The 18,167-nt window shown below is 44.8% G+C and overlaps 51 non-coding genes and 5 pseudogenes across 51 annotated transcripts; all 56 read right to left on the bottom strand.

Moving 5' to 3' along the window:
• Positions 1-206: 206 nt before the first annotated feature.
• Positions 207-325, bottom strand: LOC148560153 (5S ribosomal RNA). The gene has a single exon (XR_015890352.1). It is a non-coding gene; the product is annotated as a 5S ribosomal RNA (ribosomal RNA).
• Positions 326-523: 198 nt separating this feature from the next.
• LOC148560152 (5S ribosomal RNA) lies at positions 524-642 on the bottom strand. The gene has a single exon (XR_015891272.1). It is a non-coding gene; the product is annotated as a 5S ribosomal RNA (ribosomal RNA).
• A 193-nt stretch (positions 643-835) lies between these two features.
• On the bottom strand, positions 836-954 carry LOC148560151 (5S ribosomal RNA). Its single transcript, XR_015889749.1, has one exon. It is a non-coding gene; the product is annotated as a 5S ribosomal RNA (ribosomal RNA).
• Positions 955-1,158: 204 nt separating this feature from the next.
• LOC148560150 (5S ribosomal RNA) lies at positions 1,159-1,277 on the bottom strand. Its single transcript, XR_015890124.1, has one exon. It is a non-coding gene; the product is annotated as a 5S ribosomal RNA (ribosomal RNA).
• Positions 1,278-1,467: 190 nt separating this feature from the next.
• Positions 1,468-1,586, bottom strand: LOC148560149 (5S ribosomal RNA). Its single transcript, XR_015890559.1, has one exon. It is a non-coding gene; the product is annotated as a 5S ribosomal RNA (ribosomal RNA).
• A 223-nt stretch (positions 1,587-1,809) lies between these two features.
• LOC148560148 (5S ribosomal RNA) lies at positions 1,810-1,928 on the bottom strand. The gene has a single exon (XR_015890954.1). It is a non-coding gene; the product is annotated as a 5S ribosomal RNA (ribosomal RNA).
• A 208-nt stretch (positions 1,929-2,136) lies between these two features.
• On the bottom strand, positions 2,137-2,255 carry LOC148560147 (5S ribosomal RNA). The gene has a single exon (XR_015889222.1). It is a non-coding gene; the product is annotated as a 5S ribosomal RNA (ribosomal RNA).
• Positions 2,256-2,445: 190 nt separating this feature from the next.
• On the bottom strand, positions 2,446-2,564 carry LOC148560146 (5S ribosomal RNA). The gene has a single exon (XR_015890931.1). It is a non-coding gene; the product is annotated as a 5S ribosomal RNA (ribosomal RNA).
• Positions 2,565-2,769: 205 nt separating this feature from the next.
• Positions 2,770-2,888, bottom strand: LOC148560145 (5S ribosomal RNA). The gene has a single exon (XR_015888828.1). It is a non-coding gene; the product is annotated as a 5S ribosomal RNA (ribosomal RNA).
• A 191-nt stretch (positions 2,889-3,079) lies between these two features.
• On the bottom strand, positions 3,080-3,198 carry LOC148560144 (5S ribosomal RNA). The gene has a single exon (XR_015889748.1). It is a non-coding gene; the product is annotated as a 5S ribosomal RNA (ribosomal RNA).
• Positions 3,199-3,408: 210 nt separating this feature from the next.
• On the bottom strand, positions 3,409-3,527 carry LOC148560143 (5S ribosomal RNA). Its single transcript, XR_015889982.1, has one exon. It is a non-coding gene; the product is annotated as a 5S ribosomal RNA (ribosomal RNA).
• A 235-nt stretch (positions 3,528-3,762) lies between these two features.
• On the bottom strand, positions 3,763-3,881 carry LOC148560142 (5S ribosomal RNA). Its single transcript, XR_015890350.1, has one exon. It is a non-coding gene; the product is annotated as a 5S ribosomal RNA (ribosomal RNA).
• A 201-nt stretch (positions 3,882-4,082) lies between these two features.
• Positions 4,083-4,201, bottom strand: LOC148560141 (5S ribosomal RNA). The gene has a single exon (XR_015891271.1). It is a non-coding gene; the product is annotated as a 5S ribosomal RNA (ribosomal RNA).
• Positions 4,202-4,396: 195 nt separating this feature from the next.
• Positions 4,397-4,515, bottom strand: LOC148560140 (5S ribosomal RNA). Its single transcript, XR_015889747.1, has one exon. It is a non-coding gene; the product is annotated as a 5S ribosomal RNA (ribosomal RNA).
• Positions 4,516-4,719: 204 nt separating this feature from the next.
• LOC148560139 (5S ribosomal RNA) lies at positions 4,720-4,838 on the bottom strand. The gene has a single exon (XR_015890123.1). It is a non-coding gene; the product is annotated as a 5S ribosomal RNA (ribosomal RNA).
• Positions 4,839-5,028: 190 nt separating this feature from the next.
• On the bottom strand, positions 5,029-5,147 carry LOC148560138 (5S ribosomal RNA). The gene has a single exon (XR_015890558.1). It is a non-coding gene; the product is annotated as a 5S ribosomal RNA (ribosomal RNA).
• A 217-nt stretch (positions 5,148-5,364) lies between these two features.
• On the bottom strand, positions 5,365-5,483 carry LOC148560137 (5S ribosomal RNA). The gene has a single exon (XR_015890953.1). It is a non-coding gene; the product is annotated as a 5S ribosomal RNA (ribosomal RNA).
• Positions 5,484-5,693: 210 nt separating this feature from the next.
• On the bottom strand, positions 5,694-5,812 carry LOC148560136 (5S ribosomal RNA). Its single transcript, XR_015889221.1, has one exon. It is a non-coding gene; the product is annotated as a 5S ribosomal RNA (ribosomal RNA).
• Positions 5,813-6,003: 191 nt separating this feature from the next.
• LOC148560135 (5S ribosomal RNA) lies at positions 6,004-6,122 on the bottom strand. Its single transcript, XR_015890929.1, has one exon. It is a non-coding gene; the product is annotated as a 5S ribosomal RNA (ribosomal RNA).
• A 205-nt stretch (positions 6,123-6,327) lies between these two features.
• LOC148560134 (5S ribosomal RNA) lies at positions 6,328-6,446 on the bottom strand. Its single transcript, XR_015888827.1, has one exon. It is a non-coding gene; the product is annotated as a 5S ribosomal RNA (ribosomal RNA).
• Positions 6,447-6,636: 190 nt separating this feature from the next.
• LOC148560133 (5S ribosomal RNA) lies at positions 6,637-6,755 on the bottom strand. The gene has a single exon (XR_015889746.1). It is a non-coding gene; the product is annotated as a 5S ribosomal RNA (ribosomal RNA).
• A 210-nt stretch (positions 6,756-6,965) lies between these two features.
• On the bottom strand, positions 6,966-7,084 carry LOC148560132 (5S ribosomal RNA). The gene has a single exon (XR_015890951.1). It is a non-coding gene; the product is annotated as a 5S ribosomal RNA (ribosomal RNA).
• Positions 7,085-7,289: 205 nt separating this feature from the next.
• LOC148560131 (5S ribosomal RNA) lies at positions 7,290-7,408 on the bottom strand. The gene has a single exon (XR_015889220.1). It is a non-coding gene; the product is annotated as a 5S ribosomal RNA (ribosomal RNA).
• A 190-nt stretch (positions 7,409-7,598) lies between these two features.
• On the bottom strand, positions 7,599-7,718 carry LOC148560130 (5S ribosomal RNA). The gene has a single exon (XR_015891204.1). It is a non-coding gene; the product is annotated as a 5S ribosomal RNA (ribosomal RNA).
• Positions 7,719-7,921: 203 nt separating this feature from the next.
• Positions 7,922-8,040, bottom strand: LOC148560129 (5S ribosomal RNA). The gene has a single exon (XR_015891573.1). It is a non-coding gene; the product is annotated as a 5S ribosomal RNA (ribosomal RNA).
• A 206-nt stretch (positions 8,041-8,246) lies between these two features.
• Positions 8,247-8,365, bottom strand: LOC148560128 (5S ribosomal RNA). Its single transcript, XR_015890771.1, has one exon. It is a non-coding gene; the product is annotated as a 5S ribosomal RNA (ribosomal RNA).
• A 192-nt stretch (positions 8,366-8,557) lies between these two features.
• LOC148560127 (5S ribosomal RNA) lies at positions 8,558-8,676 on the bottom strand. The gene has a single exon (XR_015889927.1). It is a non-coding gene; the product is annotated as a 5S ribosomal RNA (ribosomal RNA).
• A 240-nt stretch (positions 8,677-8,916) lies between these two features.
• Positions 8,917-9,035, bottom strand: LOC148560126 (5S ribosomal RNA). The gene has a single exon (XR_015889677.1). It is a non-coding gene; the product is annotated as a 5S ribosomal RNA (ribosomal RNA).
• Positions 9,036-9,225: 190 nt separating this feature from the next.
• Positions 9,226-9,344, bottom strand: LOC148560125 (5S ribosomal RNA). The gene has a single exon (XR_015888759.1). It is a non-coding gene; the product is annotated as a 5S ribosomal RNA (ribosomal RNA).
• Positions 9,345-9,538: 194 nt separating this feature from the next.
• LOC148560124 (5S ribosomal RNA) lies at positions 9,539-9,657 on the bottom strand. The gene has a single exon (XR_015890293.1). It is a non-coding gene; the product is annotated as a 5S ribosomal RNA (ribosomal RNA).
• A 224-nt stretch (positions 9,658-9,881) lies between these two features.
• LOC148560123 (5S ribosomal RNA) lies at positions 9,882-10,000 on the bottom strand (annotated as a pseudogene).
• Positions 10,001-10,194: 194 nt separating this feature from the next.
• LOC148560122 (5S ribosomal RNA) lies at positions 10,195-10,313 on the bottom strand. Its single transcript, XR_015889219.1, has one exon. It is a non-coding gene; the product is annotated as a 5S ribosomal RNA (ribosomal RNA).
• Positions 10,314-10,506: 193 nt separating this feature from the next.
• Positions 10,507-10,625, bottom strand: LOC148560121 (5S ribosomal RNA). Its single transcript, XR_015891537.1, has one exon. It is a non-coding gene; the product is annotated as a 5S ribosomal RNA (ribosomal RNA).
• A 201-nt stretch (positions 10,626-10,826) lies between these two features.
• LOC148560120 (5S ribosomal RNA) lies at positions 10,827-10,945 on the bottom strand (annotated as a pseudogene).
• A 196-nt stretch (positions 10,946-11,141) lies between these two features.
• On the bottom strand, positions 11,142-11,260 carry LOC148560119 (5S ribosomal RNA). Its single transcript, XR_015889218.1, has one exon. It is a non-coding gene; the product is annotated as a 5S ribosomal RNA (ribosomal RNA).
• A 189-nt stretch (positions 11,261-11,449) lies between these two features.
• LOC148560118 (5S ribosomal RNA) lies at positions 11,450-11,568 on the bottom strand. Its single transcript, XR_015890076.1, has one exon. It is a non-coding gene; the product is annotated as a 5S ribosomal RNA (ribosomal RNA).
• A 194-nt stretch (positions 11,569-11,762) lies between these two features.
• Positions 11,763-11,881, bottom strand: LOC148560117 (5S ribosomal RNA). Its single transcript, XR_015888683.1, has one exon. It is a non-coding gene; the product is annotated as a 5S ribosomal RNA (ribosomal RNA).
• A 194-nt stretch (positions 11,882-12,075) lies between these two features.
• On the bottom strand, positions 12,076-12,194 carry LOC148560116 (5S ribosomal RNA). Its single transcript, XR_015891088.1, has one exon. It is a non-coding gene; the product is annotated as a 5S ribosomal RNA (ribosomal RNA).
• Positions 12,195-12,402: 208 nt separating this feature from the next.
• LOC148560115 (5S ribosomal RNA) lies at positions 12,403-12,521 on the bottom strand. Its single transcript, XR_015888501.1, has one exon. It is a non-coding gene; the product is annotated as a 5S ribosomal RNA (ribosomal RNA).
• A 195-nt stretch (positions 12,522-12,716) lies between these two features.
• On the bottom strand, positions 12,717-12,835 carry LOC148560114 (5S ribosomal RNA). The gene has a single exon (XR_015888500.1). It is a non-coding gene; the product is annotated as a 5S ribosomal RNA (ribosomal RNA).
• A 203-nt stretch (positions 12,836-13,038) lies between these two features.
• LOC148560113 (5S ribosomal RNA) lies at positions 13,039-13,157 on the bottom strand. The gene has a single exon (XR_015888499.1). It is a non-coding gene; the product is annotated as a 5S ribosomal RNA (ribosomal RNA).
• A 193-nt stretch (positions 13,158-13,350) lies between these two features.
• On the bottom strand, positions 13,351-13,469 carry LOC148560112 (5S ribosomal RNA). Its single transcript, XR_015888498.1, has one exon. It is a non-coding gene; the product is annotated as a 5S ribosomal RNA (ribosomal RNA).
• A 409-nt stretch (positions 13,470-13,878) lies between these two features.
• LOC148560111 (5S ribosomal RNA) lies at positions 13,879-13,998 on the bottom strand (annotated as a pseudogene).
• Positions 13,999-14,200: 202 nt separating this feature from the next.
• LOC148560110 (5S ribosomal RNA) lies at positions 14,201-14,319 on the bottom strand. Its single transcript, XR_015890733.1, has one exon. It is a non-coding gene; the product is annotated as a 5S ribosomal RNA (ribosomal RNA).
• Positions 14,320-14,530: 211 nt separating this feature from the next.
• Positions 14,531-14,649, bottom strand: LOC148560109 (5S ribosomal RNA). The gene has a single exon (XR_015888787.1). It is a non-coding gene; the product is annotated as a 5S ribosomal RNA (ribosomal RNA).
• Positions 14,650-14,838: 189 nt separating this feature from the next.
• LOC148560108 (5S ribosomal RNA) lies at positions 14,839-14,957 on the bottom strand. The gene has a single exon (XR_015888496.1). It is a non-coding gene; the product is annotated as a 5S ribosomal RNA (ribosomal RNA).
• A 228-nt stretch (positions 14,958-15,185) lies between these two features.
• On the bottom strand, positions 15,186-15,304 carry LOC148560107 (5S ribosomal RNA; annotated as a pseudogene).
• A 194-nt stretch (positions 15,305-15,498) lies between these two features.
• LOC148560106 (5S ribosomal RNA) lies at positions 15,499-15,617 on the bottom strand (annotated as a pseudogene).
• A 203-nt stretch (positions 15,618-15,820) lies between these two features.
• Positions 15,821-15,939, bottom strand: LOC148560105 (5S ribosomal RNA). Its single transcript, XR_015891571.1, has one exon. It is a non-coding gene; the product is annotated as a 5S ribosomal RNA (ribosomal RNA).
• Positions 15,940-16,134: 195 nt separating this feature from the next.
• LOC148560104 (5S ribosomal RNA) lies at positions 16,135-16,253 on the bottom strand. Its single transcript, XR_015888495.1, has one exon. It is a non-coding gene; the product is annotated as a 5S ribosomal RNA (ribosomal RNA).
• A 190-nt stretch (positions 16,254-16,443) lies between these two features.
• LOC148560103 (5S ribosomal RNA) lies at positions 16,444-16,562 on the bottom strand. The gene has a single exon (XR_015888494.1). It is a non-coding gene; the product is annotated as a 5S ribosomal RNA (ribosomal RNA).
• A 204-nt stretch (positions 16,563-16,766) lies between these two features.
• LOC148560102 (5S ribosomal RNA) lies at positions 16,767-16,885 on the bottom strand. Its single transcript, XR_015890889.1, has one exon. It is a non-coding gene; the product is annotated as a 5S ribosomal RNA (ribosomal RNA).
• Positions 16,886-17,078: 193 nt separating this feature from the next.
• On the bottom strand, positions 17,079-17,197 carry LOC148560101 (5S ribosomal RNA). The gene has a single exon (XR_015891021.1). It is a non-coding gene; the product is annotated as a 5S ribosomal RNA (ribosomal RNA).
• A 203-nt stretch (positions 17,198-17,400) lies between these two features.
• LOC148560100 (5S ribosomal RNA) lies at positions 17,401-17,519 on the bottom strand. Its single transcript, XR_015891570.1, has one exon. It is a non-coding gene; the product is annotated as a 5S ribosomal RNA (ribosomal RNA).
• A 195-nt stretch (positions 17,520-17,714) lies between these two features.
• Positions 17,715-17,833, bottom strand: LOC148560099 (5S ribosomal RNA). The gene has a single exon (XR_015890814.1). It is a non-coding gene; the product is annotated as a 5S ribosomal RNA (ribosomal RNA).
• A 193-nt stretch (positions 17,834-18,026) lies between these two features.
• On the bottom strand, positions 18,027-18,145 carry LOC148560098 (5S ribosomal RNA). Its single transcript, XR_015890142.1, has one exon. It is a non-coding gene; the product is annotated as a 5S ribosomal RNA (ribosomal RNA).
• Positions 18,146-18,167: the final 22 nt, after the last annotated feature.

Raw genomic sequence — 18,167 nt, 5'->3', positions numbered from 1 at the left:
TATTATCATATGCATGTCTTGCGACGTAAGGTAAGTCGAGCTGCGAATCCCTGCGGGGACCGTGCGAGCTTGCCTAAAATGAGGTCATTGAGACTCGCTTTAGCTAAACTATTCAAGATAGTGCCGTTTAAAGAACGAGGGTAGGCACGACTTAAAAAAAAAAAAAAAAAAAAAAAAAAAAAAAAAAAAAAAAAAAAAAAAAAAAAGAGGTGCAACACGAGGACTTCCCAGGAGGTCACCCATCCTAGTACTACTCTCGCCCAAGCACGCTTAACTGCGGAGTTCTGATGGGATCCGATGAATTAGTGCTGGTATGATCGCACCTATTAAAATATGCGCACATAATTATCATATGCATGTCTCGCGACGTAGGGTAAGTCGAGTTGCGAAACCCTGCGGGACCCGTGCGAACTTGCCTAAAATGAGGTCATTGAGACTCGCTTTAGCTAAACTATTCAAGATAGCGCCGTTTAAAGAACGAGGGTAAGCACGACGTAAAAAAAAAAAAAAAAAAAAAAAAAAAGAGGTGCAACACGAGGACTTCCCAGGAGGTCACCCATCCTAGTACTACTCTCGCCCAAGCACGCTTAACTGCGGAGTTCTGATGGGATCCGATGAATTAGTGATGGTATGATCGCACCTATTAAAATATGCGCACATAATTATCATATGCATGTCTCGCGACGTAGGGTAAGTCGAGTTGCAAATCCCTGCGGGGCCCGTGGGAGCTTGCCTAAAATCAGGTCATTGAGACTCGCTTTAACTAAACTGTGCAAGATAGCGCCGTTTAAAGAACGAGGGTAAGCACGACGTAAAAAAAAAAAAAAAAAAAAAAGAGGTGCAACACGAGGACTTCCCAGGAGGTCAGCCATCCTAGTACTACTCTCGCCCAAGCACGCTTAACTGCGGAGTTCTGATGGGATCCGGTGCATTAGTGCTGGTATGATCGCACCTATTATAATATGCGCACATAATTATCATATGCATGTCTTGCGACGTAGGGTAAGTCGAGCTGCGAATCCCTGCGGGGCCCGTGCGAGCTTGCCTAAAATGAGGTCATTGAGACTCGCTTTAGCTAAACTATTCAAGATAGCGCCGTTTAAAGAACGAGGGTAAGCACGACGTAAAAAAAAAAAAAAAGAAAAAAAAAAAAAAAAAGAGGTGCAACACGAGGACTTCCCAGGAGGTCAGCCATCCTAGTACTACTCTCGCCCAAGCACGCTTAACTGCGGAGTTCTGATGGGATCCGGTGCATTAGTGCTGGTATGATCACACCTATTAAAATATGCGCACATAATTATTATATGCATGTCTCGCGACGTAGGGTAAGTCGAGTTGCAAATCCCTGCGGGGCCCGTGGGAGCTTGCCTAAAATCAGGTCATTGAGACTCGCTTTTACTAAACTGTGCAAGATAGCGCCGTTTAAAGAACGAGGGTAAGCACGACGTAAAAAAAAAAAAAAAAAAAGAGGTGCAACACGAGGACTTCCCAGGAGGTCAGCCATGCTAGTACTACTCTCGCCCAAGCACGCTTAACTGCGGAGTTCTGATGGGATCCGGTGCATTAGTGCTGGTATGATCGCACCTATTATAATATGCGCACATAATTATCATATGCATGTCTTGCGACGTAGGGTAAGTCGAGCTGCGAATCCCTGCGGGGCCCGTGCGAGCATGCCTAAAATGAGGTCATTGAGACTCGCTTTAGCTAAACTATTCAAGATAGCGCCGTTTAAAGAACGAGGGTAAGCACGACGTAAAAAAAAAAAAAAAAAAAAAAAAAAAAAAAAAAAAAAAAAAAAAAAAAAAAGAGGTGCAACACGAGGACTTCCCAGGAGGTCAACCATCCTAGTACTACTCTCGCCCAAGCACGCTTAACTGCGGAGTTCTGATGGGATCCGATGAATTAGTGCTGGTATGATCGCACCTATTAAAATATGCGCACATAATTATCATATGCATGTCTCGCGACGTAGGGTAAGTCGAGCTGCGAATCCCTGCGGGGCCCGTGCGAACTTGCCTAAAATGAGGTCATTGAGACTCGCTTTAGCTAAACTATTCAAGATAGCGCCGTTTAAAGAACGAGGGTAAGAACGACGTAAAAAAAAATAATAAAATAAAATAAAATAAAAAAAAAAAGGTGCAACACGAGGACTTCCCAGGAGGTCACCCATCCTAGTACTACTCTCGCCCAAGCACGCTTAACTGCGGAGTTCTGATGGGATCCGGTGAATTAGTGCTGGTATGATCGCACCTATTAAAATATGCGCACATAATTATCATATGCATGTCTCGCGACGTAGGGTAAGTCGAGTTGCAAATCCCTGCGGGGCCCGTGGGAGCTTGCCTAAAATCAGGTCATTGAGACTCGCTTTAACTAAACTGTGCAAGATAGCGCCGTTTAAAGAACGAGGATAAGCACGACGTAAAAAAAAAAAAAAAAAAAGAGGTGCAACACGAGGACTTCCCAGGAGGTCACCCATCCTAGTACTACTCTCGCCCAAACACGCTTAACTGCAGAGTTCTGATGGGATCCAGTGCATTAGTGCTGGTATGATCGCACCTATTATAATATGCGCACATAATTATCATATGCATGTCTTGCGACGTAAGGTAAGTCGAGCTGCGAATCCCTGCGGGGCCCGTGCGAGCTTGCCTAAAATGAGGTCATTGAGACTCGCTTTAGCTAAACTATTCAAGATAGTGTCGTTTAAAGAACGAGGGTAGGCACGACGTAAAAAAAAAAAAAGAAAAAAAAAAAAAAAAAAAAGAGGTGCAACACGAGGACTTCCCAGGAGGTCACCCATCCTAGTACTACTCTCGCCCAAGCACGCTTAACTGCGGAGTTCTGATGGGATCCGGTGCATTAGTGCTGGTATGATCACACCTATTAAAATATGCGCACATAATTATCATATGCATGTCTCGCGACGTAGGGTAAGTCGAGTTGCAAATCCCTGCGGGGCCCGTGGGAGCTTGCCTAAAATCAGGTCATTGAGACTCGCTTTTACTAAACTGTGCAAGATAGCGCCGTTTAAAGAACGAGGGTAAGCACGACGTAAAAAAAAAAAAAAAAAAAAGAGGTGCAACACGAGGACTTCCCAGGAGGTCAGCCATCCTAGTACTACTCTCGCCCAAGCACGCTTAACTGCGGAGTTCTGATGGGATCCGGTGCATTAGTGCTGGTATGATCGCACCTATTATAATATGCGCACATAATTATCATATGCATGTCTTGCGACGTAGGGTAAGTCGAGCTGCGAATCCCTGCGGGGCCCGTGCGAGCTTGCCTAAAATGAGGTCATTGAGACTCGCTTTAGCTAAACTATTCAAGATAGCGCCGTTTAAAGAACGAGGGTAAGCACGATGTAAAAAAAAAAAAAAAAAAAAAAAAAAAAAAAAAAAAAAAGAGGTGCAACACGAGGACTTCCCAGGAGGTCAACCATCCTAGTACTACTCTCGCCCAAGCACGCTTAACTGCGGAGTTCTGATGGGATCCGGTGCATTAGTACTGGTATGATCGCACCTATTATAATATGCGCACATTATTATCATATGCATGTCTTGCGACGTAAGGTAAGTCGAGCTGCGAATCCCTGCGGGGCCCGTGCGAGCTTGCCTAAAATGAGGTCATTGAGACTCGCTTTAGCTAAACTATTCAAGATAGTGCCGTTTAAAGAACGAGGGTAGGCACGACTTAAAAAAAAAAAAAAAAAAAAAAAAAAAAAAAAAAAAAAAAAAAAAAAAAAAAAAAAAAAAAAAAGAGGTGCAACACGAGGACTTCCCAGGAGGTCACCCATCCTAGTACTACTCTCGCCCAAGCACGCTTAACTGCGGAGTTCTGATGGGATCCGATGAATTAGTGCTGGTATGATCGCACCTATTAAAATATGCGCACATAATTATCATATGCATGTCTCGCGACGTAGGGTAAGTCGAGTTGCGAAACCCTGCGGGACCCGTGCGAACTTGCCTAAAATGAGGTCATTGAGACTCGCTTTAGCTAAACTATTCAAGATAGCGCCGTTTAAAGAACGAGGGTAAGCACGACGTAAAAAAAAAAAAAAAAAAAAAAAAAAAAAAGAGGTGCAACACGAGGACTTCCCAGGAGGTCACCCATCCTAGTACTACTCTCGCCCAAGCACGCTTAACTGCGGAGTTCTGATGGGATCCGATGAATTAGTGATGGTATGATCGCACCTATTAAAATATGCGCACATAATTATCATATGCATGTCTCGCGACGTAGGGTAAGTCGAGTTGCAAATCCCTGCGGGGCCCGTGGGAGCTTGCCTAAAATCAGGTCATTGAGACTCGCTTTAACTAAACTGTGCAAGATAGCGCCGTTTAAAGAACGAGGGTAAGCACGACGTAAAAAAAAAAAAAAAAAAAAAAAAGAGGTGCAACACGAGGACTTCCCAGGAGGTCAGCCATCCTAGTACTACTCTCGCCCAAGCACGCTTAACTGCGGAGTTCTGATGGGATCCGGTGCATTAGTGCTGGTATGATCGCACCTATTATAATATGCGCACATAATTATCATATGCATGTCTTGCGACGTAGGGTAAGTCGAGCTGCGAATCCCTGCGGGGCCCGTGCGAGCTTGCCTAAAATGAGGTCATTGAGACTCGCTTTAGCTAAACTATTCAAGATAGCGCCGTTTAAAGAACGAGGGTAAGCACGACGTAAAAAAAAAAAAAGAAAAAAAAAAAAAAAAAAAGAGGTGCAACACGAGGACTTCCCAGGAGGTCAGCCATCCTAGTACTACTCTCGCCCAAGCACGCTTAACTGCGGAGTTCTGATGGGATCCGGTGCATTAGTGCTGGTATGATCACACCTATTAAAATATGCGCACATAATTATTATATGCATGTCTCGCGACGTAGGGTAAGTCGAGTTGCAAATCCCTGCGGGGCCCGTGGGAGCTTGCCTAAAATCAGGTCATTGAGACTCGCTTTTACTAAACTGTGCAAGATAGCGCCGTTTAAAGAACGAGGGTAAGCACGACGTAAAAAAAAAAAAAAAAAAAGAGGTGCAACACGAGGACTTCCCAGGAGGTCAGCCATGCTAGTACTACTCTCGCCCAAGCACGCTTAACTGCGGAGTTCTGATGGGATCCGGTGCATTAGTGCTGGTATGATCGCACCTATTATAATATGCGCACATAATTATCATATGCATGTCTTGCGACGTAGGGTAAGTCGAGCTGCGAATCCCTGCGGGGCCCGTGCGAGCATGCCTAAAATGAGGTCATTGAGACTCGCTTTAGCTAAACTATTCAAGATAGCGCCGTTTAAAGAACGAGGGTAAGCACGACGTAAAAAAAAAAAAAAAAAAAAAAAAAAAAAAAAAAAAAAAAAAAAAAGAGGTGCAACACGAGGACTTCCCAGGAGGTCAACCATCCTAGTACTACTCTCGCCCAAGCACGCTTAACTGCGGAGTTCTGATGGGATCCGATGAATTAGTGCTGGTATGATCGCACCTATTAAAATATGCGCACATAATTATCATATGCATGTCTCGCGACGTAGGGTAAGTCGAGCTGCGAATCCCTGCGGGGCCCGTGCGAACTTGCCTAAAATGAGGTCATTGAGACTCGCTTTAGCTAAACTATTCAAGATAGCGCCGTTTAAAGAACGAGGGTAAGAACGACGTAAAAAAAAAAATAATAAAATAAAATAAAATAAAAAAAAAAAGGTGCAACACGAGGACTTCCCAGGAGGTCACCCATCCTAGTACTACTCTCGCCCAAGCACGCTTAACTGCGGAGTTCTGATGGGATCCGGTGAATTAGTGCTGGTATGATCGCACCTATTAAAATATGCGCACATAATTATCATATGCATGTCTCGCGACGTAGGGTAAGTCGAGTTGCAAATCCCTGCGGGGCCCGTGGGAGCTTGCCTAAAATCAGGTCATTGAGACTCGCTTTAACTAAACTGTGCAAGATAGCGCCGTTTAAAGAACGAGGATAAGCACGACGTAAAAAAAAAAAAAAAAAAAAGAGGTGCAACACGAGGACTTCCCAGGAGGTCACCCATCCTAGTACTACTCTCGCCCAAACACGCTTAACTGCAGAGTTCTGATGGGATCCAGTGCATTAGTGCTGGTATGATCGCACCTATTATAATATGCGCACATAATTATCATATGCATGTCTTGCGACGTAAGGTAAGTCGAGCTGCGAATCCCTGCGGGGCCCGTGCGAGCTTGCCTAAAATGAGGTCATTGAGACTCGCTTTAGCTAAACTATTCAAGATAGTGTCGTTTAAAGAACGAGGGTAGGCACGACGTAAAAAAAAAAAAAGAAAAAAAAAAAAAAAAAAAAGAGGTGCAACACGAGGACTTCCCAGGAGGTCACCCATCCTAGTACTACTCTCGCCCAAGCACGCTTAACTGCGGAGTTCTGATGGGATCCGGTGCATTAGTGCTGGTATGATCACACCTATTAAAATATGCGCACATAATTATCATATGCATGTCTCGCGACGTAGGGTAAGTCGAGTTGCAAATCCCTGCGGGGCCCGTGGGAGCTTGCCTAAAATCAGGTCATTGAGACTCGCTTTTACTAAACTGTGCAAGATAGCGCCGTTTAAAGAACGAGGGTAAGCACGACGTAAAAAAAAAAAAAAAAAAAGAGGTGCAACACGAGGACTTCCCAGGAGGTCAGCCATCCTAGTACTACTCTCGCCCAAGCACGCTTAACTGCGGAGTTCTGATGGGATCCGGTGCATTAGTGCTGGTATGATCGCACCTATTATAATATGCGCACATAATTATCATATGCATGTCTTGCGACGTAGGGTAAGTCGAGCTGCGAATCCCTGCGGGGCCCGTGCGAGCTTGCCTAAAATGAGGTCATTGAGACTCGCTTTAGCTAAACTATTCAAGATAGCGCCGTTTAAAGAACGAGGGTAAGCACGACGTAAAAAAAAAAAAAAAAAAAAAAAAAAAAAAAAAAAAAAAGAGGTGCAACACGAGGACTTCCCAGGAGGTCAACCATCCTAGTACTACTCTCGCCCAAGCACGCTTAACTGCGGAGTTCTGATGGGATCCGATGAATTAGTGCTGGTATGATCGCACCTATTAAAATATGCGCACATAATTATCATATGCATGTCTCGCGACGTAGGGTAAGTCGAGCTGCGAATCCCTGCGGGGCCCGTGCGAACTTGCCTAAAATGAGGTCATTGAGACTCGCTTTAGCTAAACTATTCAAGATAGCGCCGTTTAAAGAACGAGGGTAAGAACGACGTAAAAAAAAAAATAAAATAAAATAAAATAAAAAAAAAGGTGCAACACGAGGACTTCCCAGGAGGTCACCCATCCTAGTACTACTCTCGCCCAAGCACGCTTAACTGCGGAGTTCTGATGGGATCCGGTGAATTAGTGCTGGTATGATCGCACCTATTAAAATATGCGCACATAATTATCATATGCATGTCTCGCGACGTAGGGTAAGTCGAGTTGCAAATCCCTGCGGGGCCCGTGGGAGCTTGCCTAAAATCAGGTCATTGAGACTCGCTTTAACTAAACTGTGCAAGATAGCGCCGTTTAAAGAACGAGGATAAGCACGACGTAAAAAAAAAAAAAAAAAAAGAGGTGCAACACGAGGACTTCCCAGGAGGTCACCCATCCTAGTACTACTCTCGCCCAAGCACGCTTAACTGCGGAGTTTCTGATGGGATCCGGTGCATTAGTGCTAGTATGATCGCACCTATTATAATATGCGCACATAATTATCATATGCATGTCTTGCGACGTAAGGTAAGTCGAGCTGCGAATCCCTGCGGGGCCCGTGCGAGCTTGCCTAAAATGAGGTCATTGAGACTCGCTTTAGCTAAACTATTCAAGATAGTGCCGTTTAAAGAACGAGGGTAGGCACGACGTAAAAAAAAAAAAAAAAAAAAAAAAAAAAAAAAGAGGTGCAACACGAGGACTTCCCAGGAGGTCACCAATCCTAGTACTACTCTCGCCCAAGCACGCTTAACTGCGGAGTTCTGATGGGATCCGATGAATTAGTGCTGGTATGATCGCACCTATTAAAATATGCGCACATAATTATCATATGCATGTCTCGCGACGTAGGGTAAGTCGAGTTGCGAAACCCTGCGGGGCCCGTGCGAACTTGCCTAAAATGAGGTCATTGAGACTCGCTTTAGCTAAACTATTCAAGATAGCGCCGTTTAAAGAACGAGGGTAAGCACGACGTAAAAAAAAAAAAAAAAAAAAAAAAAAAAAAAAAAAAAGGTGCAACACGAGGACTTCCCAGGAGGTCACCCATCCTAGTACTACTCTCGCCCAAGCACGCTTAACTGCGGAGTTCTGATGGGATCCGATGAATTAGTGCGGGTATGATCGCACCTATTAAAATATGCGCACATAATTATCATATGCATGTCTCGCGACGTAGGGTAAGTCGAGTTGCAAATCCCTGCGGGGCCCGTGGGAGCTTGCCTAAAATCAAGTCATTGAGACTCGCTTTAACTAAACTGTGCAAGATAGCGCCGTTTAAAGCACGAGGGTAAGCACGACGTAAAAAAAAAAAAAAAAAAAAAGAGGCGCAATACGAGGACTTCCCAGGAGGTCACCCATCCTAGTACTACTCTCGCCCAAGCACGCTTAACTGCGGAGTTCTGATGGGATCCGGTGCATTAGTGCTAGTATGATCGCACCTATTATAATATGCGCACATAATTATCATATGCATGTCTTGCGACGTAGGGTAAGTCGAGCTGCGAATCCCTGCGGGGCCCGTGCGAGCTTGCCTAAAATGAGGTCATTGAGACTCGCTTTAGCTAAACTATTCAAGATAGCGCCGTTTAAAGAACGAGGGTAAGCACGACGTAAAAAAAAAAAAAAAAAAAAAAAAAAAAAAAAAAAAAAAAAAAAAAAAAAAAAAAAAAAAAAAAAAAAAGAGGTGCAACACGAGGACTTCCCAGGAGGTCACCCATCTTAGTACTACTCTCGCCCAAGCACGCTTATCTGCGGAGTTCTGATGGGATCCGGTGCATTAGTGCTGGTATGATCGCACCTATTAAAATATGCGCACATAATTATCATATGCATGTCTCGCGACGTAGGGTAAGTCGAGCTGCGAATCCCTGCGGGGCCCGTGCGAACTTGCCTAAAATGAGGTCATTGAGACTCGCTTTAGCTAAACTATTCAAGATAGCGCCGTTTAAAGAACGAGGGTAAGCACGACGTAAAAAAAAAAAAAAAAAAATAGGTGCAACACGAGGACTTCCCAGGAGGTCACCCATCCTAGTACTACTCTCGCCCAAGCACGCTTAACTGCGGAGTTCTGATGGGATCCGGTGCATTAGTGCTGGTATGATCGCACCTATTAAAATATGCGCACATAATTATCATATGCTTGTCTCGCGACGTAGGGTAAGTCGAGTTGCAAATCCCTGCGGGGCCCGTGCGAGCTTGCCTAAAATCAGGTCATTGAGACTCGCTTTAACTAAACTGTGCAAGATAGCGCCGTTTAAAGAACGAGGGTAAGCACGCGTAAAAAAAAAAAAAAAAAAAAAAAATAGGTGCAACACGAGGACTTCCCAGGAGGTCACCCATCCTAGTACTACTCTCGCCCAAGCACGCTTAACTGCGGAGTTCTGATGGGATCCGTTGCATTAGTGCTGGTATGATCGCACCTATTATAATATGCGCACATAATTATCATATGCATGTCTTGCGACGTAGGGTAAGTCGAGCTGCGAATCCCTGCGGGGCCCGTGCGAGCTTGCCTAAAATCAGGTCATTGAGACTCGCTTTAGCTAAACTATTCAAGATAGCGCCGTTTAAAGAACGAGGGTAAGCACGACGTAAAAAAAAAAAAAAAAAAAAAAAAAAAAAAAAAAAAAAAAAAAAAAAAAAAAAAGGGTGCAACACGAGGACTTCCCAAGAGGTCACCCGTCCTAGTATTAATCTCGCCCAAGCACGCTTAACTGCGGAGTTCTGATGGGATCCGGTGCATTAGTGCTGGTGTGATCGCACCTATTAAAATATGCGCACATAATTATCATATGCAGGTCTCGCGACGTAGGGTAAGTCGAGCTGCGAATCCCTGCGGGGCCCGTGCGAACTTGCCTAAAATGAGGTCATTGAGACTCGCTTTAGCTAAACTATTCAAGATAGCGCCGTTTAAAGAACGAGGGTAAGAACGACGTAAAAAAAAAAAAAAAAAAAAAAAAAGGTGCAACACGAGGACTTCCCAGGAGGTCACCCATCCTAGTACTACTCTCGCCCAAGCACGCTTAACTGCGGAGTTCTGATGGGATCCGGTGAATTAGTGCTGGTATGATCGCACCTATTAAAATATGCGCACATAATTATCATATGCATGTCTCGCGACGTAGGGTAAGTCGAGTTGCAAATCCCTGCGGGGCCCGTGGGAGCTTGCCTAAAATCAGGTCATTGAGACTCGCTTTAACTAAACTGTGCAAGATAGCGCCGTTTAAAGAACGAGGGTAAGCACGACGTAAAAAAAAAAAAAAAAAAAAAATAGGTGCAACACGAGGACTTCCCAGGAGGTCACCAATCCTAGTACTACTCTCGCCCAAGCACGCTTAACTGCGGAGTTCTGATGGGATCCGTTGCATTAGTGCTGGTATGATCGCACCTATTATAATATGCGCACATAATTATCATATGCATGTCTTGCGACGTAGGGTAAGTCGAGCTGCGAATCCCTGCGGGGCCCGTGCGAGCTTGCCTAAAATCAGGTCATTGAGACTCGCTTTAGCTAAACTATTCAAGATAGCGCCGTTTAAAGAACGAGGGTAAGCACGACGTAAAAAAAAAAAAAAAAAAAAAAAAAAAAAAAAGGTGCAACACGACGACTTCCCAAGAGGTCACCCGTCCTAGTATTAATCTCGCCCAAGCACGCTTAACTGCGGAGTTCTGATGGGATCCGGTGCATTAGTGCTGGTGTGATCGCACCTATTAAAATATGCGCACATAATTATCATATGCAGGTCTCGCGACGTAGGGTAAGTCGAGCTGCGAATCCCTGCGGGGCCCGTGCGAACTTGCCTAAAATGAGGTCAATGAGACTCGCTTTAGCTAAACTATTCAAGATAGCGCCGTTTAAAGAACGAGGGTAAGAACGACGTAAAAAAAAAAAAAAAAAAAAAAAAAAAGGTGCAACACGAGGACTTCCCAGGAGGTCACCCATCCTAGTACTACTCTCGCCCAAGCACGCTTAACTGCGGAGTTCTGATGGGATCCGGTGAATTAGTGCTGGTATGATCGCACCTATTAAAATATGCGCACATAATTATCATATGCATGTCTCGCGACGTAGGGTAAGTCGAGCTGCAAATCCCTGCGGGGCCCGTGGGAGCTTGCCTAAAATCAGGTCATTGAGACTCGCTTTAACTAAACTGTGCAAGATAGCGCCGTTTAAAGAACGAGGGTAAGCACGACGTAAAAAAAAAAAAAAAAAAAAGGTGCAACACGAGGACTTCCCAGGAGGTCACCCATCCTAGTACTACTCTCGCCCGAGCCCGCTTAACTGCGGAGTTCTGATGGGATCCGGTGCATTAGTGCTGGTATGATCGCACCTATTATAATATGCGCACATAATTATCATATGCATGTCTTGCGACGTAGGGTAAGTCGAGCTGCGAATCCCTGCGGGGCCCGTGCGAGCTTGCCTAAAATGAGGTCATTGAGACTCGCTTTAGCTAAACTATTCAAGATAGCGCCGTTTAAAGAACGAGGGTAAGCACGACGTAAAAAAAAAAAAAAAAAAAAAAAGAGGTGCAACACGAGGACTTCCCAAGAGGTCACCCATCCTAGTACTACTCTCGCCCAAGCACGCTTAACTGCGGAGTTCTGATGGGATCCGGTGCATTAGTGCTGGTATGATCGCACCTATTAAAATATGCGCACATAATTATCATATGCATGTCTCGCGACGTAGGGTAAGTCGAGCTGCGAATCCCTGCGGGGCCCGTGCGAACTTGCCTAAAATGAGGTCATTGAGACTCGCTTTAGCTAAACTATTCAAGATAGCGCCGTTTAAAGAACGAGGGTAAGCACGACGTAAAAAAAAAAAAAAAAAAAAAAAGAGGTGCAACACGAGGACTTCCCAAAAGGTCACCCATCCTAGTACTACTCTCGCCCAAGCACGCTTAACTGCGGAGTTCTGATGGGATCCGGTGAATTAGTGCTGGTATGATGGCACCTATTAAAATATGCGCACATAATTATCATATGCATGTCTCGCGACGTAGGGTAAGTCGAGTTGCAAATCCCTGCGGGGCCCGTGGGAGCTTGCCTAAAATCAGGTCATTGAGACTCGCTTTAACTAAACTGTGCAAGATAGCGCCGTTTAAAGAACGAGGGTAAGCACGACGTAAAAAAAAAAAAAAAAAAAAAGAAAAAAAAAAAAGAAGAGGTGCAACACGAGGACTTCCCAGGAGGTCACCCATCCTAGTACTACTCTCGCCCAAGCACGCTTAACTGCGGAGTTCTGATGGGATCCGGTGCATTAGTGCTGGTATGATCGCACCTTTTATAATATGCGCACATAATTATCATATGCATGTCTTGCGACGTAGGGTAAGTCGAGCTGCGAATCCCTGCGGGGACCGTGCGAGCTTGCCTAAAATGAGGTCATTGAGACTCGCTTTAGCTAAACTATTCAAGATAGTGCCGTTTAAAGAATGAGGGTAAGCACGACGTAAAAAAAAAAAAAAAAAAAAAAAAGAGGTGCAACACGAGGACTTCCCAGGAGGTCACCCATCCTAGTACTACTCTCGCCCAAGCACGCTTAACTGCGGAGTTCTGATGGGATCCGGTGCATTAGTGCTGGTATGATCGCACCTATTATAATATGCGCACATAATTATCATATGCATGTCTTGCGACGTAGGGTAAGTCGAGCTGCGAATCCCTGCGGGGCCCGTGCGAGCTTGCCTAAAATGAGGTCATTGAGACTCGCTTTAGCTAAACTATTCAAGATAGCGCCGTTTAAAGAACGAGGGTAAGCACGACGTAAAAAAAAAAAAAAAAAAGAAAAAAAAAAGAAGAGGTGCAACACGAGGACTTCCCAGGAGGTCACCCATCCTAGTACTACTCTCGCCCAAGCACGCTTAACTGCGGAGTTCTGATGGGATCCGGTGCATTAGTGCTGGTATGATCGCACCTTTTATAATATGCGCACATAATTATCATATGCATGTCTTGCGACGTAGGGTAAGTCGAGCTGCGAATCCCTGCGGGGACCGTGCGAGCTTGCCTAAAATGAGGTCATTGAGACTCGCTTTAGCTAAACTATTCAAGATAGCGCCGTTTAAAGAATGAGGGTAAGCACGACGTAAAAAAAAAAAAAAAAAAAAAAGAGGTGCAACACGAGGACTTCCCAGGAGGTCACCCATCCTAGTACTACTCTCGCCCAAGCACGCTTAACTGCGGAGTTCTGATGGGATCCGGTGCATTAGTGCTGGTATGATCGCACCTATTATAATATGCGCACATAATTATCATATGCATGTCTTGCGACGTAGGGTAAGTCGAGCTGCGAATCCCTGCGGGGCCCGTGCGAACTTGCCTAAAATGAGGTCATTGAGACTCGCTTTAGCTAAACTATTCAAGATAGCGCCGTTTAAAGAACGAGGGTAAGCACGACGTAAAAAAAAAAAAAAAAAAAAAAAAAAAAAAATATGATCGCACCTATTATAATATGCGCACATAATTATCATATGCATGTCTTGCGACGTAGGGTAAGTCGAGCTGCGAATCCCTGCGGGGCCCGTGCGAGCTTGCCTAAAATGAGGTCATTGAGACTCGCTTTAGCTAAACTATTCAAGATAGCGCCGTTTAAAGAACGAGGGTAAGCACGACGTAAAAAAAAAAAAAAAAAAAAAAAGAGGTGCAACACGAGGACTTCCCAAGAGGTCACCCATCCTAGTATTAATCTCGCCCAAGCACGCTTAAACTGCGGAGTTCTGATGGGATCCGGTGCATTAGTGCTGGTGTGATCGCACCTATTAAAATATGCGCACATAATTATCATATGCATGTCTCGCGACGTAGGGTAAGTCGAGCTGCGAATCCCTGCGGGCCCGTGCGAACTTGCCTAAAATGAGGTCATTGAGACTCGCTTTAGCTAAACTATTCAAGATAGCGCCGTTTAAAGAACGAGGGTAAGAACGACGTAAAAAAAAAAAAAAAAAAAAAAAAAAAAAAAAAAGGTGCTACACGAGGACTTCCCAGGAGGTCACCCATCCTAGTACTACTCTCGCCCAAGCACGCTTAACTGCGGAGTTCTGATGGGATCCGGTGAATTAGTGCTGGTATGATCGCACCTATTAAAATATGCGCACATAATTATCATATGCATGTCTCGCGACGTAGGGTAAGTCGAGTTGCAAATCCCTGCGGGGCCCGTGGGAGCCTGCCTAAAATCAGGTCATTGAGACTCGCTTTAACTAAACTGTGCAAGATAGCGCCGTTTAAAGAACGAGGGTAAGCACGACGTAAAAAAAAAAAAAAAAAAAAAAAAAAAAAAAAAAAAAGAAGAGGTGCAACACGAGGACTTCCCAGGAGGTCACCCATCCGAGTACTACTCTCGCCCAAGCACGCTTAACTGCGGAGTTCTGATGGGATCCGGTGCATTAGTGCTGGTATGATCGCACCTTTTATAATATGCGCACATAATTATCATATGCATGTCTTGCGACGTAGGGTAAGTCGAGCTGCGAATCCCTGCGGGGACCGTGCGAGCTTGCCTAAAATGAGGTTATTGAGACTCGCTTTAGCTAAACTATTCAAGATAGCGCCGTTTAAAGAATGAGGGTAAGCACGACGTAAAAAAAAAAAAAAAAAAGAGGTGCAACACGAGGACTTCCCAGGAGGTCACCCATCCTAGTACTACTCTCGCCCAAGCACGCTTAACTGCGGAGTTCTGATGGGATCCGGTGCATTAGTGCTGGTATGATCGCACCTTTTATAATATGCGCACATAATTATCATATGCATGTCTTGCGACGTAGGGTAAGTTGAGCTGCGAATCCCTGCGGGGCCCGTGCGAGCTTGCCTAAAATGAGGTCATTGAGACTCGCTTTAGCTAAACTATTCAAGATAGCGCCGTTTAAAGAACGAGGGTAAGCACGACGTAAAAAAAAAAAAAAAAAAAAAAAAAAAAAAAAAAAAAAAAAAAAAAAAAAAAAAAAAGAGGTGCAACTCGAGGACTTCCCAGGAAGTCACCCATCCTAGTACTACTCTCGCCCAAGCACGCTTAACTGCGGAGTTCTGATGGGATCCGTTGCATTAGTGCTAGTATGATCACACCTATTATAATATGCGCACATAATTATCATATGCATGTCTTGCGACGTAGGGTAAGTCGAGCTGCGAATCCCTGCGGGGCCCGTGCGAGCTTGCCTAAAATCAGGTCATTGAGACTCGCTTTAGCTAAACTATTCAAGATAGCGCCGTTTAAAGAACGAGGGTAAGCACGACGTAAAAAAAAAAAAAAAAAAAAAAAGAGGTGAAACACGAGGACTTCCCAAGAGGTCACCCATCCTAGTATTAATCTCGCCCAAGCACGCTTAACTGCGGAGTTCTGATGGGATCCGGTGCATTAGTGCTGGTGTGATCGCACCTATTAAAATATGCGCACATAATTATCATATGCATGTCTCGCGACGTAGGGTAAGTCGAGCTGCGAATCCCTGCGGGGCCCGTGCGAACTTGCCTAAAATGAGGTCATTGAGACTCGCTTTAGCTAAACTATTCAAGATAGCGCCGTTTAAAGAACGAGGGTAAGAACGACGTAAAAAAAAAAAAAAAAAAAAAAAAAAAAAAAAAAGGTGCAACACGAGAACTTCCCAGGAGGTCACCCATCCTAGTACTGCTCTCGCCCAAGCACGCTTAACTGCGGAGTTCTGATAAGATCCGATGAATTAGTGCTGGTATGATCGCACCTATTAAAATATGCGCACATAATTATCATATGCATGTCTCGCGACATAGGGTAATTCGAGTTGCAAATCCCTGCGGGGCCCGTGGGAGCTTGCCTAAAATCAGGTCATTGAGACTCGCTTTAACTAAACTGTGCAAGATAGCGCCGTTTAAAGAACGAGGGTAAGCACGACGTAAAAAAAAAAAAAAAAAAAAAAAAGAGGTGCAACACGAGGACTTCCCAGGAGGTCACCCATCCTAGTACTACTCTCGCCCAAGCACGCTTAACTGCGGAGTTCTGATGGGATCCGGTGCATTAGTGCTGGTATGATCGCACCTATTATAATATGCGCACATAATTATCATATGCATGTCTTGCGACGTAGGGTAAGTCGAGCTGCGAATCCCTGCGGGGACCGTGCGAGCTTGCCTAAAATGAGGTTATTGAGACTCGCTTTAGCTAAACTATTCAAGATAGCGCCGTTTAAAGAATGAGGGTAAGCACGACGTAAAAAAAAAAAAAAAAAAAGAGGTGCAACACGAGGACTTCCCAGGAGGTCACCCATCCTAGTACTACTCTCGCCCAAGCACGCTTAACTGCGGAGTTCTGATGGGATCCGGTGCATTAGTGCTGGTATGATCGCACCTATTATAATATGCGCACATAATTATCATATGCATGTCTTGCGACGTAGGGTAAGTCGAGCTGCGAATCCCTGCGGGGCCCGTGCGAACTTGCCTAAAATGAGGTCATTGAGACTCGCTTTAGCTAAACTATTCAAGATAGCGCCGTTTAAAGAACGAGGGTAAGAACGACGTAAAAAAAAAAAAAAAAAAAAAAAAAAAAAAAAAAAGGTGCAACACGAGGACTTCCCAGGAAGTCACCCATCCTAGTACTACTCTCGCCCAGGCACGCTTAACTGCGGAGTTCTGATGGGATCCGTTGCATTAGTGCTGGTATGATCGCACCTATTATAATATGCGCACATAATTATCATATGCATGTCCTGCGACGTAGGGTAAGTCGAGCTGCGAATCCCTGCGGGGCCCGTGCGAGCTTGCCTAAAATCAGGTCATTGAGACTCGCTTTAGCTAAACTATTCAAGATAGCGCCGTTTAAAGAACGAGGGTAAGCACGACGTAAAAAAAAAAAAAAAAAAAAAAGAGGTGCAACACGAGGACTTCCCAAGAGGTCACCCATCCTAGTATTAATCTCGCCCAAGCACGCTTAACTGCGGAGTTCTGATGGGATCCGGTGCATTAGTGCTGGTGTGATCGCACCTATTAAAATATGCGCACATAATTATCATATGCATGTCTCGCGACGTAGGGTAAGTCGAGCTGCGAATCCCTGCGGGGCCCGTGCGAACTTGCCTAAAATGAGGTCATTGAGACTCGCTTTAGCTAAACTATTCAAGATAGCGCCGTTTAAAGAACGAGGGTAAGAACGACGTAAAAAAAAAAAAAAAAAAAAAAAAAAAAAAAAAAGGTGCAACACGAGAACTTCCCAGGAGGTCACCCATCCTAGTACTGCTCTCGCCCAAGCACGCTTAACTGCGGAGTTCTGATAAGATCCGATGAATTAGTGCTGGTATGATCGCACCTATTAAAATATGCGCACATAATTATCATATGCATGTCTCGCGACATAGGGTAATTCGAGTTGCAAATCCCTGCGGGGCCCGTGGGAGCTTGCCTAAAATCAGGTCATTGAGACTCGCTTTAACTAAACTGTGCAAGATAGCGCCGTTTAAAGAACGAGGGTAAGCACGACGTAAAAAAAAAAAAAAAAAAAAAAAAGAGGTGCAACACGAGGACTTCCCAGGAGGTCACCCATCCTAGTACTACTCTCGCCCAAGCACGCTTAACTGCGGAGTTCTGATGGGATCCGTTGCATTAGTGCTGGTATGATCGCAACTATTATAATATGCGCACATAATTATCATATGCATGTCTTGCGACGTAGGGTAAGTCGAGCTGCGAATCCCTGCGGGGCCCGTGCGAGCTCGCCTAAAATGAGGTCATTGAGACTCGCTTTAGCTAAACTATTCAAGATAGCGCCGTTTAAAGAACGAGGGTAAGCACGACGTAAAAAAAAAAAAAAAAAAAAAAGAGGTGCAACACGAGGACTTCCCAGGAGGTCACCCATCCTAGTACTACTCTCGCCCAAGCACGCTTAACTGCCGAGTTCTGATGGGATCCGGTGCATTAGTGCTGGTATGATCGCACCTATTATAATATGCGCACATAATT

The sequence above is a fragment of the Arachis ipaensis genome, chromosome B6 (assembly GCF_059453495.1).
Source record: "Arachis ipaensis isolate K30076 ecotype BB chromosome B6, ASM5945349v1, whole genome shotgun sequence".
NCBI lineage: Eukaryota > Viridiplantae > Streptophyta > Magnoliopsida > Fabales > Fabaceae > Arachis > Arachis ipaensis.
The sequence above is the reverse complement of the archived record's forward strand: the minus strand, read 5'-3'. Positions and strand labels throughout refer to the sequence as shown.